General features: G+C 34.3%; 1 pseudogene; it reads left to right on the top strand.

The window, feature by feature from the left end:
• LOC113087629 (spectrin beta chain, non-erythrocytic 1-like) overlaps positions 1 to 15,729 on the top strand; it is a 44,471-nt pseudogene that overhangs the window by 14,937 nt on the left and 13,805 nt on the right.

Below are 15,729 nucleotides of genomic sequence, written 5' to 3'. Positions count from 1 at the left end.
CGTGATTACTATCGATATCGATATCGATATCATTTTTAGGCCTTATCACCCAGCCCTAGTTTCTTGCTTCTTTAATGTTTTATATGTTCTGTGTTTCGAAGCAGGCTACAAACCCTGTGACCCTCAGGTCATCCGTGACCGTGTGGCACACATGGAGTTCTGCTATCAGGAGCTGACCCAGCTGGCAGCGGAGCGCCGCGCTCGTCTGGAAGAGTCCCGCCGACTCTGGAAGTTCTTCTGGGAGATGGCGGAGGAGGAGGGCTGGATTCGCGAGAAAGAGCAGATCCTGTCTTCGGACGACTGCGGCAAGGATCTGACGGGCGCCGTGCGTCTTTTGAGTCAACACCGTGCTCTTGAAGATGAAATGAGCGGCCGCTCCGGTCACCTCCAGCACACGGTGCGTGAAGGTCAAGCCATGGCGGATTCTGGGCACTTTGCCGAAGATAAGATTCGCGAACGCATCGCTGACGTCCAGGCCCAATGGGCCGCTCTGGAACAGCTGGCTGCGGTGAGGAAAATGCGCCTTGAAGAGGCTTGCAGCCTTCACCAGTTCCAGGCCGATGCGGATGACGTCGACGCCTGGACTTTAGACGCGCTTCGAATCGTCTCCACCGCTGACGTCGGCCATGATGAATTCTCCACTCAAGCTTTGGTCAAGAAACACAAAGACGCCTCGGCCGAGGTCGCTAGTTATCGCTCGGTGATCGACGCTCTTCACGAACAGGCCCAGTCCCTTCCTCCCGAACAGGTGCAGGCTGCCAACGTCAATGAGCGGCTAGCAGGCATCGAGGAACGCTATAAGGAGGTCTCCGAGCTCAGCAGACTGAGGAAACAGGCCCTGCAGGACGCCCTGGCGCTCTATAAGATGTTCAGCGAGGCGGACGCGTGTGAGCACTGGATTGACGAGAAGGAGCAGTGGCTCAACAGCATGGAGATCCCAGAGAAACTGGAGGACCTGGAGGTCATTCAACACAGGTGAGAGGTCAAGGCTGTGTATTTGTGGTCATATTTATTACAGGCTTGTGCTGATTAGTTGAAATTTGTGGCATGCAAATTTAACTAACTTTTTGCAGTTTTTGAGCTATTGCTTGATTTGTGTCAGTTTTAAATGTTTGATGTTGGCTTGAGAAAACCTATCCCGATGGTTTCAAAGTTGTTAAATTACATTCTAATGTTACATTTTAATTATCTTTAAAAACTTGAATCTAAAAAAGTCGTTTTAGAAGCTTGAAGGGGTTTAAAGTTTGATATCATTTAAAAAGCTTACATTTTGAAGCAGTTTTAAAAATGCAAGGTTTGAATGAGTTTCAAGTGCTTTATAAAGCTAAAACTTTGAAGCAGTTTTTAAGTTTGAAGAATTTTTGTATTTTTAAGTCTGAAATAGTTTTAAAAGGTTGTATTATTCGAAAAGGTCTTAAATTCTAAGTAGTTTACTACAACGCCATTTTAGTGCCACGTTGAAAATTTTTTTTTATCTAAGATTACAAGAATAAAGTCTAAATATTACGAGAATAAAGTTGAAATGTTTCGATTACTTTATTCTCGAAACATTTAGACTTTATTCTCATATTATTTCCAATTTAATCTCGTAGTAGGCCTACTACGACTTTATTCTCATAATTTCTACTTTATTCGCAAAATATTACAACTAATCTCGTAACTTTAGATTTTTTTTTCAACATGGCAATAAAAAACGCCATTGTAGTTTAAAAAAGCTTGATGTTTGAAGTTTGAATTAGTTTTAAAACTGCAAGGTTTAAAGGTGTTTTCATTTTTACATGGTTTTTAAAGGTTGATAGCAGTTTTAAATTTGAAGTATTTTAAAATCTTTCATTTAAAGCAGTTTTAAGTTAAAAGTAGTTTTAAAAGCTTTAAGCAGTTTTGAGTTTCATTTAATTTGAAAAGTCTGAAGCATGAAGAAGTTTGTAGTTTGAAATAGTTTTAAAAAATTCACGGTGTGGAGACATTTTAAGTTTGACCGTTTTTAAAAACTTAAATTTAAAGCAGTTTTAAGTTAAAAGTAGTTTTAAAAGCTTTAAGCAGTTTTGAGTTTGATTTAATTTGAAAAGTCTGAAGCATGAAGAAGTTCGTAGTTTGAAGTAGTTTTAAAAAATTCACGGTTTGGAGGCATTTTAAGGTTGACCGTTTAAAATTTTTTTAATTTAAAGCAGTTTTAAGTTAAATGTAGTTTTAAAAGCTTGAAGCAGTTTTAAGTTTGAAAGTTTCAGTATGCACTAAGAAACAATTTTAAGTTTGAAGTAGCTTTAAAAAAAGACGTATATTTTGAAAACGTTTTAGGTTTGAATAAGTTTTAAAAATGTAACGTTTTCAATTTGAAATAGTTTTAAAAGCTTGAAGCAGTTTTGAGTTTGAAAGTTTAAATATGTGCATTCAGAATAAATGTTAATTTTGAAGTAGCTTAATAGATTTTGAAGTTTTTTTTTTAAGTTTTAGGTAGTTTAAAAAGCTTTAAATTGTAGTTTTAAACGTGTGGAGCAATTTTAAGTGGGATGTACATTTTTATGCATTTTTAAATTAAGGATTTTTACACGTTTTTACATTTTTAAGTTCATGCAGCCTCTCAGATAAACGGATTGCTGGGTTGGTTCTTGCAAGGATGTTGCAAGATGGTTATTAGTGTGTTCTGTGTTGCTTCTAGAAGGTTTCTAGGGTGTTCAGGAGTCTGAAGGTCTGAGACCAGTTGGGTGGATGTAGCTTGAAGAAAAATAATAATGACTAATAAATTTAAGTAGTATAATTTTGGCTTTTTCAAGCCAGCGTAATTAGGAGCGTTTACCGCTACAGCTGTTCATGCTGAGTCACGCCGCTGGAGAACAGCAGAACAAATGATCATCAGAGCTCGATAACAGATTGAACTCACTCTAGTGTGGCCAGGTATCACATTCTCCATTTCTCAAGGACAAATTGGCCCTGATTGTAAAACATGATTCTTCAGGACTGCTGATTATTTGATGAAATGTTTAATTACCCTACAGGTTTGAGAGTCTGGAGCCTGAAATGAATAACCAGGCGTCACGCGTGGCCGTTGTCAATCAGATCGCCAGGCAGCTCATTCACAGCGGACACCCGAGCGAGAAAGACATCAAAACCCAACAAGACAAACTCAACACCAGGCAAGTCATAGCATCCTCTGCTGGAGACAAATGTATTTTTAAGCTCTGTGTAGAAAGCACAAATACCTGTGGGAAGTACTAGTATAGCTGGTCACCAGAATATGTTGCTAGACACTTATGGGATTATTTTCCCGCCAAATGTATTGCAGTCACAGATCGAAAAATAATGTGAATAAATAAAATATTTAAAAACACGTGTAAAATAATAATGCTCAAAACCAAAAAAACAAATGCACTTTTTTAAAATAACAAACAGTCATGTATTACACAAATCTGAAAAATATTATTTTCATATTTTTTCACTGTTATATAAAAACATTTTGTTTAAGAAAAATAATTAAAATAAGAATCACTGTAATTGTTTTATTTTTTTAATTGCAGTACTAATATTTTTTTTCATTTGTCTTATTTCATTTTCAAACCATATTTTTGATAGCTGCAGTATTGCATTGCATTTTTGGTTTACTAAATAAAAATAAATAAAAACAAATCCTGTAAAAAAAAAAAAAACGAAATAAGAATTACTATCGAAATACTTCATTGTAAAATAAAAAAATCAGGCATTTAAAAAAATATATAATAATAATTATAATAATTTTTATATTATTTTAAATGACAGAAATATTTTTCATCAGTCTTCGTTTATTTGTTTTCAAATGTTTTATATAATTGCACTAAGCCATATTTCAATCAGTCGTGTTAACGTGATAGATTCTGTTTTACCCACTGGGCTTCTTAAATAAAATGGTACTCTCAAAATATACATGTGATCAGTTATCTGTGTTTCTGGAGACTGAATCTATGACCTTGGCATTTCTTATTGAACACAGTGTAACTAGCTTAACAAATCCAATCATACTGGTAAACTCCCTTTATTAGATGCATTGTGTGGAGGAAGTCTGAACTAGCTCTTAAAACTGGTAAACTGGAGCTTGATGCTTTTCCACAGATGGAGTCAATTCCGCGACTTGGTGGACCAGAAGAAAGAGTCCCTCAACTCGGCTTTGGGCGTGCAGAACTACCACCTGGACTGTAACGAGACCAAATCCTGGATCCGCGAGAAGACCAAAGTCATCGAGTCCACCCAGGAGCTGGGCAACGACCTGACGGGCGTCATGGCCCTCCAACGCAAGCTCACCGGCATGGAGCGCGATCTGGCCGCCATCGAAGCCAAACTGGGCGACCTCCGCGGCGAGGCGGAGCGATTGGCCGGCGAACACCCCGACCAGGCCAAAGCCATCACGGGACGGCTGGCCGAGATCACCGCCGTCTGGGAGGAGATGAAGGAAACCCTACGAAACCGTGAGGCGTCTCTCGGGGAAGCCAGCAAGCTGCAGCAGTTCCTCCGAGAGCTGGACGATTTCCAGTCCTGGCTTTCCCGAACGCAGACGGCCATCGCGTCTGAGGACATGCCCAACACACTGGCCGAGGCCGAGAAGCTTCTGGCCCAACACGAAGGCATCAAGAACGAGATTAACAACTACGAAGAAGACTATCAGAAGATGAGGGACATGGGCGAGATGGTGACGCAGGGGCAAACGGACGCTCAGTACATGTTCCTGAGACAGAGGCTCCAGGCTCTAGACACCGGATGGAACGAGCTTCACAAGATGTGGGAGAACCGGCAGAACCTTCTGTCGCAGTCTCACGCCTATCAGATCTTCCTCAGAGACACCAAACAAGCCGAGGCTTTCCTCAACAACCAGGTAACACCAGTGTACTTTTGAAAATAAAGGGGTTTTTCAATGGCATTGATGGTTCCATGAAGAACCTTTAACTTTCAAGATTCTCTTTAGTTGAAAAAGCTCTGTGGATTATACAAATTAAGAAATATTACAATTGTAATAAAAAAATATTATTTTAAATATTTGAAATGACAATACCCTTTTTTTCGTGATCTTTTTTCATTTTCAACCATTTTAATTACAATTGAACCATAATATTTTTTACAAAAAATTATGCTTAAATAAATGTATATATATATATATATATATATATATATATATATATATATATATATATATATATATATATATATATATATATATATATATAAATTAAATTAAGTATTTGAGAAAAATAATAATATTTTTAATTTAAACTAAAATATTAATTTTTTTTATTTATTTATTTTTTTTGATCTCTTAATTTCTTCATTTTCAAACCATATTTTTGTTAATTGCATTAAGCCATATTGTAATTTTAGTTTACTAAATATAAATGTTAACAAAATGAGACATCGTGTTATGGTAATATTTCACTGTAAAAAAAAGAAAAGAAAAAACTCATCATTTAAGGAACCAAAAATGTTTTTTTCATAGCTATGACAAGCCCCTTTTGAACCCTTTATTTTGAAGCTTCACCTGAGTGATTTATTCTCCATCTTTCTGTAGGAGTATGTTCTGGCTCACACCGAGATGCCCACCACCCTTGAAGGAGCAGAGGCTGCCATTAAGAAACAGGAGGACTTCATGACCACCATGGACGCCAACGAGGACAAGATCAACAGTGTGGTGGAGGCCGGGAGGAGACTGGCCAGTGACGGAAACATCAATGCTGACCGCATCCAGGAGAGAGCAGCCTCCATCGATGACCGGTAACACTTAAACAAGTCCAAGAGAACAGATAGAAACAGATCTAAGAGTGGGACTGACCTTCAACCTTTAACCTGCAGGCATAAGAAGAACCGAGAGGCGGCCGTGGAGCTGCTCATGAGACTGAAGGACAACAGAGACCTGCAGAAGTTCTTACAGGACTGTCAAGAGGTGAGATGACCCTGTTACTCTATTCGATTCGATTCTATTTGATTCTATTCTATTCTATTCAATTCTATTTGATTCTATTCTATTTGATTCAATTCTATTCTATTTGATTCTATTCTATTCAATTCTATTCTATTCTATTTGATTCTTTTTGATTCTATTACATTCTATTATATTCTATTATATTCTATTATATTCTATTATATTCTATTTGATTCTATTCTATTTGATTCGATTCTATTCTATTCGATTCTATTCTATTCTATTTGATTCAATTCTATTTGATTATTTTCGATTCTATTCTATTTGATTCTATTCAATTCTATTCAATTCTATTTTATTCTATTTTATTCTATTTTATTTTATTTTATTCGATTTGATTCTATTTTATTTTATTCTATTCTATTTGAATCTATTCTATTCTATTTGATTCAATTCTATTCAATTCTGTTCTATTCTATTTGATTCTATTCAATTCTATTCTGCTCAATTCTATTCTATTCTATTCTATTTGATTCTATTCTATTCTAGTCACTGAGAACAAGTGTTCAATTTATATTGTCATTTAATTCTGTTGTGTGTTTTTGGCATTTTTCGTATTCGTTTTAATGATTACCCTGGTCTCTTTTCTGTTTTTTTATTTTTATTATTAGTCTTGGTTATTTTATTATATCAACGTAAACTAAAAGAAAATGAGAAACGAAATAGTTTTTATTTATTTTATGTTATTTATTTTAGAATTGTTAGTGTTAGTGTATGACCCTGATATGATCTGGATACTATTATTGTTTTTAATAATATTTTTATGCATATATTCTCTATTTTAATTTTAATTATAGTTTAAGCAATTTTGTTGTTTGGATTTTTTTTTTCCTGGAATTTATTTAGTTTATTATTATTATACATTTTTAAATAGGTCTGCTAATTTCTTCTTATTTTTAATTTTTAGTTATTTTAGTACATCACGTAAAAATAAATTAATATGAAAAATGTTGCTGAAAACTACCTGAGATTAAAAATATATATATATATATATTTAACATTTACTTATTTCAAGTAAAGAAAATGTATTATGTAGTTTGAGTTTTAGTTCAAAATAAATCCAATCCATCACATCCTAGCTTGACTGTTGTGTGTCCTCTGCTCAGCTGTCTCTGTGGATCAATGAGAAGATGCTGACGGCACAGGACATGTCCTACGATGAAGCTCGCAACCTGCACAGCAAATGGCTCAAACACCAGGCCTTCATGGCCGAACTGCAGTCCAACAAAGAGTGGCTGGACAAAATCGAGAAGGTCAGTTATCAGTGCATTTCATTTAAGAGCATTCCATTTACATCTTAAATTATGTCATCTTTTTTTTTTTTTTTTTGCAATTTTACCAGTGTGAAAATCAAATAAGTAAATATGTTTTATACTAGACAATAAAAACATGCATTCAGTAATTCCTTAATGCATTGTGTGTTATAGCATTAATATTAAGACAATAATAAGACACAATTTAATCAGGAAGGGAAATTGCATTGTTTTTTTTTTGTGTGAGATATTGATTTGATCAGGATTTGAAAACCAAAATGTTGAAAGTGTTATAGTTAAAACATGAAGAAATATCCGCAAAGGACATAATAAAAATAAACGTAATTTAAAAGGAAACCAAAAATATTTTTCTTTCATCACTTACATATTTTTTTCCTAATTTAAGTCTAACTCGCTTATACTTGACTTAATATGTCAGTGTGCATCATTTATGATAATTTCCTGATATTTATTAAGGATTCTTAAAATATTGATCACCAGCTATAATAAAATAATTTTTTTTAAAAGCTATAAAAAAAGAATGCATTTTTTTTTTTTTTATATTATGGAAGCCTGTTTCCAACACACAAAAAAAAGAAAAAGCGATTGTAACTTCTTTTAGCACAATTCAGTGTATTTTTTAATGTAAACATGCAATTTGGAGATAAATATAAGATTAAAAAGTTGCAAAAACATTTTTATTTTTTTTATTCTGTGACAGAAAAAAAAATGGTGAAATGTTTTTTGTAATTGAGATTATACATCATCTGAAAGATGAATATTTTTTTCCATTGATGCATGGTTTTATTTGGATCGGACAATATTTGGCTGAGATCTGGAATCTGAGGGTGCAAGAAAAATCGAAATATTGAGAAAATCACATTTCTTTGCAATGCATGTTACTAATCAAAAATTAAGTTTTGATATATTTACGGTAGGAAATTTACAAATTATCTCCATGGAACATGATCTTTATTTAATATCTTATGATTTTTGCCATAAAAGAAAAATCTATAATTCAGAATTGTTAGATAAAAATATTTTTTTATTCCATGTCAGATACAGGGTTCCATACTACATCAGTGTATCCTTAGAATAATATTCCTGACTTTAAAACTACAAACAAACATCATTCATTCGTTTTTCAAATGCTTTTTTCTCATTTTCTAGCTTGCTTCCTAATCCAGTTGTCTTATTAACCTATAATAGTACATCACAGATACTGCTGCTCTCCGACAAAGCATTCTGGGTAAAAGCGTCTGCTAAATGCATGGATGTCACTGTAATCTGGTTCTAGCTGTGTAATGCAGTGTAATCTCTGTCTGTCTTCAGGAAGGGACGCAGCTGGTCTCGGAGAAGCCGGAGACAGAAGCCGTGGTGAAGGAGAAGCTGGCGGCGCTGAAGGAGATGTGGACCGAGCTGGAGACCAAGACTCAGACTAAAGCCCAGTGTCTGTTTGACGCCAACAAAGCCGAGCTCTTCACGCAGAGCTGCGCCGATCTGGACAAATGGCTGGGGGGTCTGGAGGGTCAGATCCAATCGGACGACTACGGCAAAGATCTGACCAGCGTCAGCATCCTGCTGAAGAAACAACAGGTTTGAGACGATCCGAGCTGACGGCTGTGTGTATGTCCTGAAGCACCAGACTCACTCTTCTCCTCTGTGTCCAGATGCTGGAGAACCAGGTGGAGGTGCGTCAGAAGGAGGTGGAGGAGCTCCAGTCTCAAGCTCATGTGTTGAGACAGGAAGGAAGGGACACGGATGAGGTCGATGGACGCCGGAAGGAGGTGGAGCTGAAGTTTAAGGAGCTGCTGGAGCCGTTGCAGAAACGGAAGAACTTCCTCATGGCCTCTCGAGAGATCCATCAGTTTAACCGCGACATGGAGGATGAGATTGTGAGTTTGGGTTTATATGTGCGTGTGAATGTGGAGCTGAGTTTAACTCCATGTTTCTCCTCAGCTCTGGGTGGAGGAGCGGATGCCTCTCGCTACGTCAACAGACCATGGCCATAATTTACAGACTGTTCAGCTGCTCATCAAGAAGAACCAGGTAATGTATTCTAGATTCATATTTACTGGTATTTCAGAAGAAACGCAAACTAGAGATGTTTTTGATTTGAGATTCATTCAGAGTGACCTGGAAAATGGCGTAAAAATGACGTTTTGGGTTATAGATTTCGGTTTGTAGAACAATACCGTTGAAAGGTTGTTGTTTTTTTTCAAAAATTAATGCTTTTATTCAGCAAGGATGCATGGAATTGATCAAGAGTGACAGTTAAGATATTCGGAATGTTCAGTTTTAAATGAAACAAACTATATATATATATAAAATAAAAAACTATTGATGTTGAAAAAACTACTAAATACAACAACAAAATGACTGTAACTTCAACTAATTTTAGAATGAAAATGGAAGCTATATGAATAAAAACTGTTTCAAAATGTTAATAAAAACTAAAATAACACTGAAAATGAGTAAAATATTTAGATTTTAGAAATGCTTTGTTTTATTCATCAAAGAATTTATTTTGCCACAAACATATGAAGCAGCACGACAGTTTTTCAACATGAATAATAAAATAAAATAAAATAAAATAAAACCCTTGACCACAAAACCAGTCTTAAGTGTTTTTTTTTTTTTTTTTAATTGAGATGTATACATCATCTGAAAGCTGAATAATAACTCATCTCTCCATTGATTTCTGGTTTGTTAGGATCAGACAATATTTGTCTGAGATACAACTATTAGAAAATCTGGAATCTGAGGGATGCAAAAAAATCTAAATACTGAGAAAATCATCTTTAAAGTTGTTCAAATGAATTCTGAGCAATGCATATTACTAATCAAAAATGAAGTTTTGATATATTTACGGTTAATTATCTCGATGGAACATGATCTTTACTTAATATCCTAATGATTGAGGCATAAAAGAAAAATCTATAATTTTCACCCACACAATGTATTTTTGGCTATTGCTACAAATACACCCCAGATTCTTAAGACTGCTTTTGTGCTCCAGAGTCACATATTAGAATGATTTCTGAAGGATCATGTGACACTGAAGACTGGAGTGCTGAAAAATCAACAAGAATAAATTACATTTTACTATATTTTCTAAATACGAAGCAGTTATTTTCATTTTTTTCAACTAATGCAGCCTTGGTGCACATAAAAGCTTCTTTCAGAAACATTGCAGATCTTACCGACCCCAATCTTTTGCATGGCTTCACATGTGATGTCATGATGATTTGAGCTGAAATGTGCATGAGGTGCACGCTTACTCAAATGCACATTTATCCACAGACATTACAGAAGGAGATCCAGGGCCATCAGCCGCGCTGTGACGACATACTCGAGCGCAGCCAGAGCATCCTGAAGACCGACAGTCCCAATGCAGAGGCCATCCGAGTCCGTCTGTCCGATCTGGAGCGGCTGTGGAGCCTGATCATCCAGGAGACGGAGAGACGGCACGCCAGACTCGAGGAGGCCCATGAAGCCCAGCAGTACTACTTTGACGCAGCTGAAGCTGAAGCCTGGATGAGCGAGCAAGAGCTTTACATGATGTCTGAAGAGAAGGCCAAGGTCTGGGATCTTACTGTGAATGAAATCAGTTTAGTTTTATTTATTTTGACAGGGAAAATGAATGCACATCAATAATGCATAAATGTGCCAGAATTATCCAAAAGGCTGGTGGACTGATGGTACATTTGTCACCCTACAAATATAACAAAATTAAACAATGCTCTGAAATACATGTACACTATAAAATGTACACTATAATATACATAGAACCAATTGCAGTTCACTCATGCACACACACACACACACACACACACACACACAAAAATGATATCATGATATCAATATCATGAGCATACAGACCAGTAACAGTAGCCGAAGTCATTCAATCAGTACTAAACCAAACATGTGCATAGCATAAAATCTCAAACTAGTAAAGCAGGAAAACAAGACGGCAGCAGAATTTAGTTTGCAAAATTATTCTTGACAATACTGACTCTCAATGAATAACTTCTTTAAGTTAAACTTAAAGGAGACGTAAGTAATGCCTCCTAAGTTAATGACGACTCTATGCTTTTTTGCTTTCGTAATGTCTTATTTCAGACTAGTTGAAAGAAACATCCAAAGTAAACATTTAAGTGAGTAAATCTGATCTATTTTTGTCTGTAATTTCAAATGCAATGCATTTCATTCCAAAAAACATGATTGAACATATATTTTTGTTCTCGCTTGATGAATATATTTCCTGATTTATATTTGTTTATAAAAAAAAGAGATATTGAACATCACTTAATCACAAAATTCAACATCTTAATGTATTATGATTAATTAAATATAGTGATATCTATTAGGTCACATGTAGTGTCCTGTTTAAACCAAAATGGTGTTCACTTTAGCAGTTCTGTATTTACGTGCTGCTTTTCTGAAATGTCTCTGTTGTTGTTCTCAGGATGAGCAGAGTTCGGTGGCCATGCTGAAGAAGCACCAGATCCTGGAGCAGGCGGTGGAGGACTATGCTGAAACCGTGCACCAGCTTTCCAAGACCAGCCGAGGCCTGGTGGCCACCAACCACCCTGAGAGGTACAGAACACGCTTTCACACTTAATCTGAATCTGGGTCTGGGCTCTCAATCTGATATTAACTTTAAAACTAAAAATCGAATGTTGACTTTGAATATTAATATGAATCTGAATTTGACTCTAAAACTGACTTTAGCTTTGATTCTAAATGTGATTTTTAGATTTTTTTTAGATCTCTGACATGGATTTAAATGATTTTGAAATTGATTCTAAACCTGAATGTGGTTCTCAAAATTTAAATATGAATCTGATTTTGACTCTAAAACTAACTTTGTCTTTTTAATTTTTTTGGTTTGTAAATCTCAGTCTAAATCTGTTTTTGACTATACTTGAATCTAGTGGATTTAAATCTGAATTCTGTTTGATTCTGGTTTTAGATCTGAATCTGATTTTGACTCTCAAACTAACTTTGAATTTCATTTTTTAATCTAAATCTGCTTTTGATTGTAATGCTGAAACCGACTTTGATTCTAAATCTGGATTTGAATCTTAATCTGATTATGTCTCTGAAACTTAGTTTGACTTTGATTCTTAACCTAAATCTGATTTGATTCTAAATCTGGATTTAAATATTTATCAAATTTGTATTCTAAAACTGACCTTGATTCTTACTCCAAAATGTTTATTTGATTTTGACTCTGACTCAAAAATTGCCCTTGACTTTGATTCTTAATCTGGATTCAAATCTAATATAATTCGGATTTGGATTCTAAGTATGGATTTGAACTTTAAACTAATTCAATTCTGGCTCTGAAACCATGATCTGAATCTGATTTTGACTCTGAATCTGATTCTAACTTTGATCTGGATTTTTAATTGATCTGAATTAGATGTACACTCTAATGTTTGTATTTAAATCAAAACTTAATCTTTGCACCTCTGATTAACTAAAACTAACTTTGACTTTCTCATTTTTGATTCTAAATCTGCTTTTGACTGTTATGCCGAAACCGACTTTGATTCTAAATCTGGATTTGATTCTTAATCTGATTATGCCTCTGAAACTGAGTTTGACTTTGATTCTTAACCTAAATCTGATTTGATTCTAAATCTGGATTTAAATATTTATCAAATTTGGATTCTAAAACTGACCTTGATTCTATATCTAAAATGTTAATCTGATTTCAACTCTGACTCAAAAGTTGTCCTTGACTTTGATTCTTAATCTGGATTCAAATCTAATATAATTCTGATTTGGATTCTAAGTATGGATTTGAACTTTAAACTGATTCAATTCTGGCTCTGAAACCTAAATCTGAATCTGATTATGACTCTAAAACTAACTTTGACTTTCATTTTTGATTCTAAATCTGCTTTTGACTGTAATGCTGAAACCGACTTTGATTCTAAATCTGGATCTTAATCTGATTTTGACCATAATTCTGATTTAGATTTTAAATCTGGATTTGAATCTCAATTTGATTATGCCTCTGAAACTGAGTTTGACTTTGATTCGTAACCTGAATCTGATTTGATTCTAAATCTGGATTTAAATATTGAAATTGGATTCTAAAACTGACCTTGATTCTATATCCAAAATGTTAATCTGATTTCGAATCTGAATCAAAAATTGCTCTTGACTTTGATTCTTAATCTGAATTAAAATCTAATACGATTCTGATTCTAAATATGGATTTTGAAATATGGATTTTAACTTTAAACTGATTTTCTGAAACCTAGATCTAAATCTTATTTTGATTTTGAATCTGATTTAAACTTTGATGTGGATTTTAAATTGATCTGAATTAGATGTGCACTCTCAAAAATTGCTCTTGACTTTGATTCTTAATCTGGATTCAAATCTAATATGATTCTGATTTGGATTTTAAATATGGATTTGAACTTTAAACTGATTCAATTCTGGTTTTGAAACCTAGATCTGAATCTAATTTTGATTCTGAATCTGATTCCAACTTTGATGTGGATTTTTAATTGATCTGAATTAGATGTGCACTCTAATGTTCGTATATTAAATCAGATCTTAATCTTTGCACCTGTGATTATCATTTTATGCTGAACATGTGATGTGCCTGTGCTGTAGTGAGAGGATCGGCATGCGTCAGTCACAGGTGGATAAGCTGTACGCCGGACTGAAGGACCTATCAGAGGAGAGGAGAGGAAAACTGGAGGAGCGCTTCCGCCTCTTCCAGCTCAACCGGGAGGTGGATGATCTGGAGCAGTGGATCGCCGAGAGAGAAGTGGTGGCTGGATCTCACGAACTCGGACAAGACTACGAACATGTCACTGTGAGTGCGAAAAAACAATTCTAACACACTCATATTGTCAACATTTTCATTTTAGTGTTGGGGTTAATCTACAGTCATTGGGACTGTGTGATAAAGCTAAAATAATAGATTTTTAATTCTTTCAGTCTTTTTATTCTCAATATTAAATGCTCTGCAGTGGCTTAAAATGTGATTAAAAAATTAGTTTATTATTAAATTAATATGTTAACATTTTAAATACAAGAAAATAATGTATAGCAATAAATATATATGAAAAAATATATGCTAATAAAATTTATATAGAAAAAGATTTTAACAATAATGCAATATTACAATGAATAAATAATTATATATATATATATATATATATATATATATATATATATATATATGTGTGTGTGTGTGTGTGTATATATATATATATATATGTATATATATATATATATATATATATATATATATATATATATATATATATATATGTATGTATATATATATATATATATATATATATATATATATGTATATATATATACTTAAAAAATGTCAACAGCTGTATTTCAGTTTTTTTACAAATTAAACAAATCTTTTATTACTGATAAATAATATAAATATTTGTCACCCTGACAAACATATCCAGCATGATTATAAAGATAAATTATTTTTAATAATAAATATATAAAATTATTGTTCTGAAAATATAATTCTGAATTTATTAAGCTTACAGAATAGAATCTAATAGAATGATCTAAAATCAGTTTGGGTGAACATTATTTGACCTAATTAATATTAATGAGCAGTAATGCAGCATGTAAATGAAGGTAAAGTTTGTTCACATTTGATCATGTAGTAAATGCATGTTCCTCTCTCGCAGATGTTGCAGGAGCGTTTCCGTGAATTCGCTCGTGACACGGGGAACATCGGTCAGGAGCGCGTGGACGGCGTGAACCGTATGGCTGACGAGCTGATAAACGCAGGGCACACTGACGCAGCGACTGTGGCCGAGTGGAAGGACGGCCTGAACGAGGCCTGGGCCGATCTGCTGGAGCTCATCGACACACGCACACAGATTCTTGCCGCATCCTACGAGCTGCACAAGTTCTACCACGACGCCAAGGAGATCCTGGGACGCATCCTGGACAAACACAAGAAGCTTCCAGAAGAGCTGGGACGAGACCAGAACACGGTGGAAACCTTGCAGAGGATGCACACCACGTTTGAACACGACATCCAAGCTCTCGGGACACAGGTGCGTCGCTCAGATCCAGAAACACACAGATATTAATACACTAAAGTCATTTGGATAGATTGATAAAATGTTTTACAATATTATATATTATAATATTACTATAAATATATATTTTTTTCAGACCATAGATCAAATTAGATTGTCACTGTTCAGAACAAAAAATGTCTGTGTTATAAAAACATAAAATAAATGTTGTAAAATATGAATATATAAAAAAATACTGTTATATCATATATATATATAGTTTAAAATAATAAAGATTTTTAATGTATTATGCTCACCAAGGCTGTATTTATTTGATTAACTATATGCTGAAAATAAATTACATGTTAAAATATATTTTCTTTTTAAATAACATTTAGCAATCTTACTGTTGTTAATGTCTTTTTTATCTTTTTTATGGCTTATCATAAAAATTTATTCTAAATTTGTATAGAATTACACACGGATATATATATATATATAT

This window comes from Carassius auratus, unplaced genomic scaffold, assembly GCF_003368295.1.
Source record: "Carassius auratus strain Wakin unplaced genomic scaffold, ASM336829v1 scaf_tig00044937, whole genome shotgun sequence".
Taxonomy (NCBI): Eukaryota; Metazoa; Chordata; class Actinopteri; order Cypriniformes; family Cyprinidae; genus Carassius; species Carassius auratus.
The sequence above is the reverse complement of the archived record's forward strand: the minus strand, read 5'-3'. Positions and strand labels throughout refer to the sequence as shown.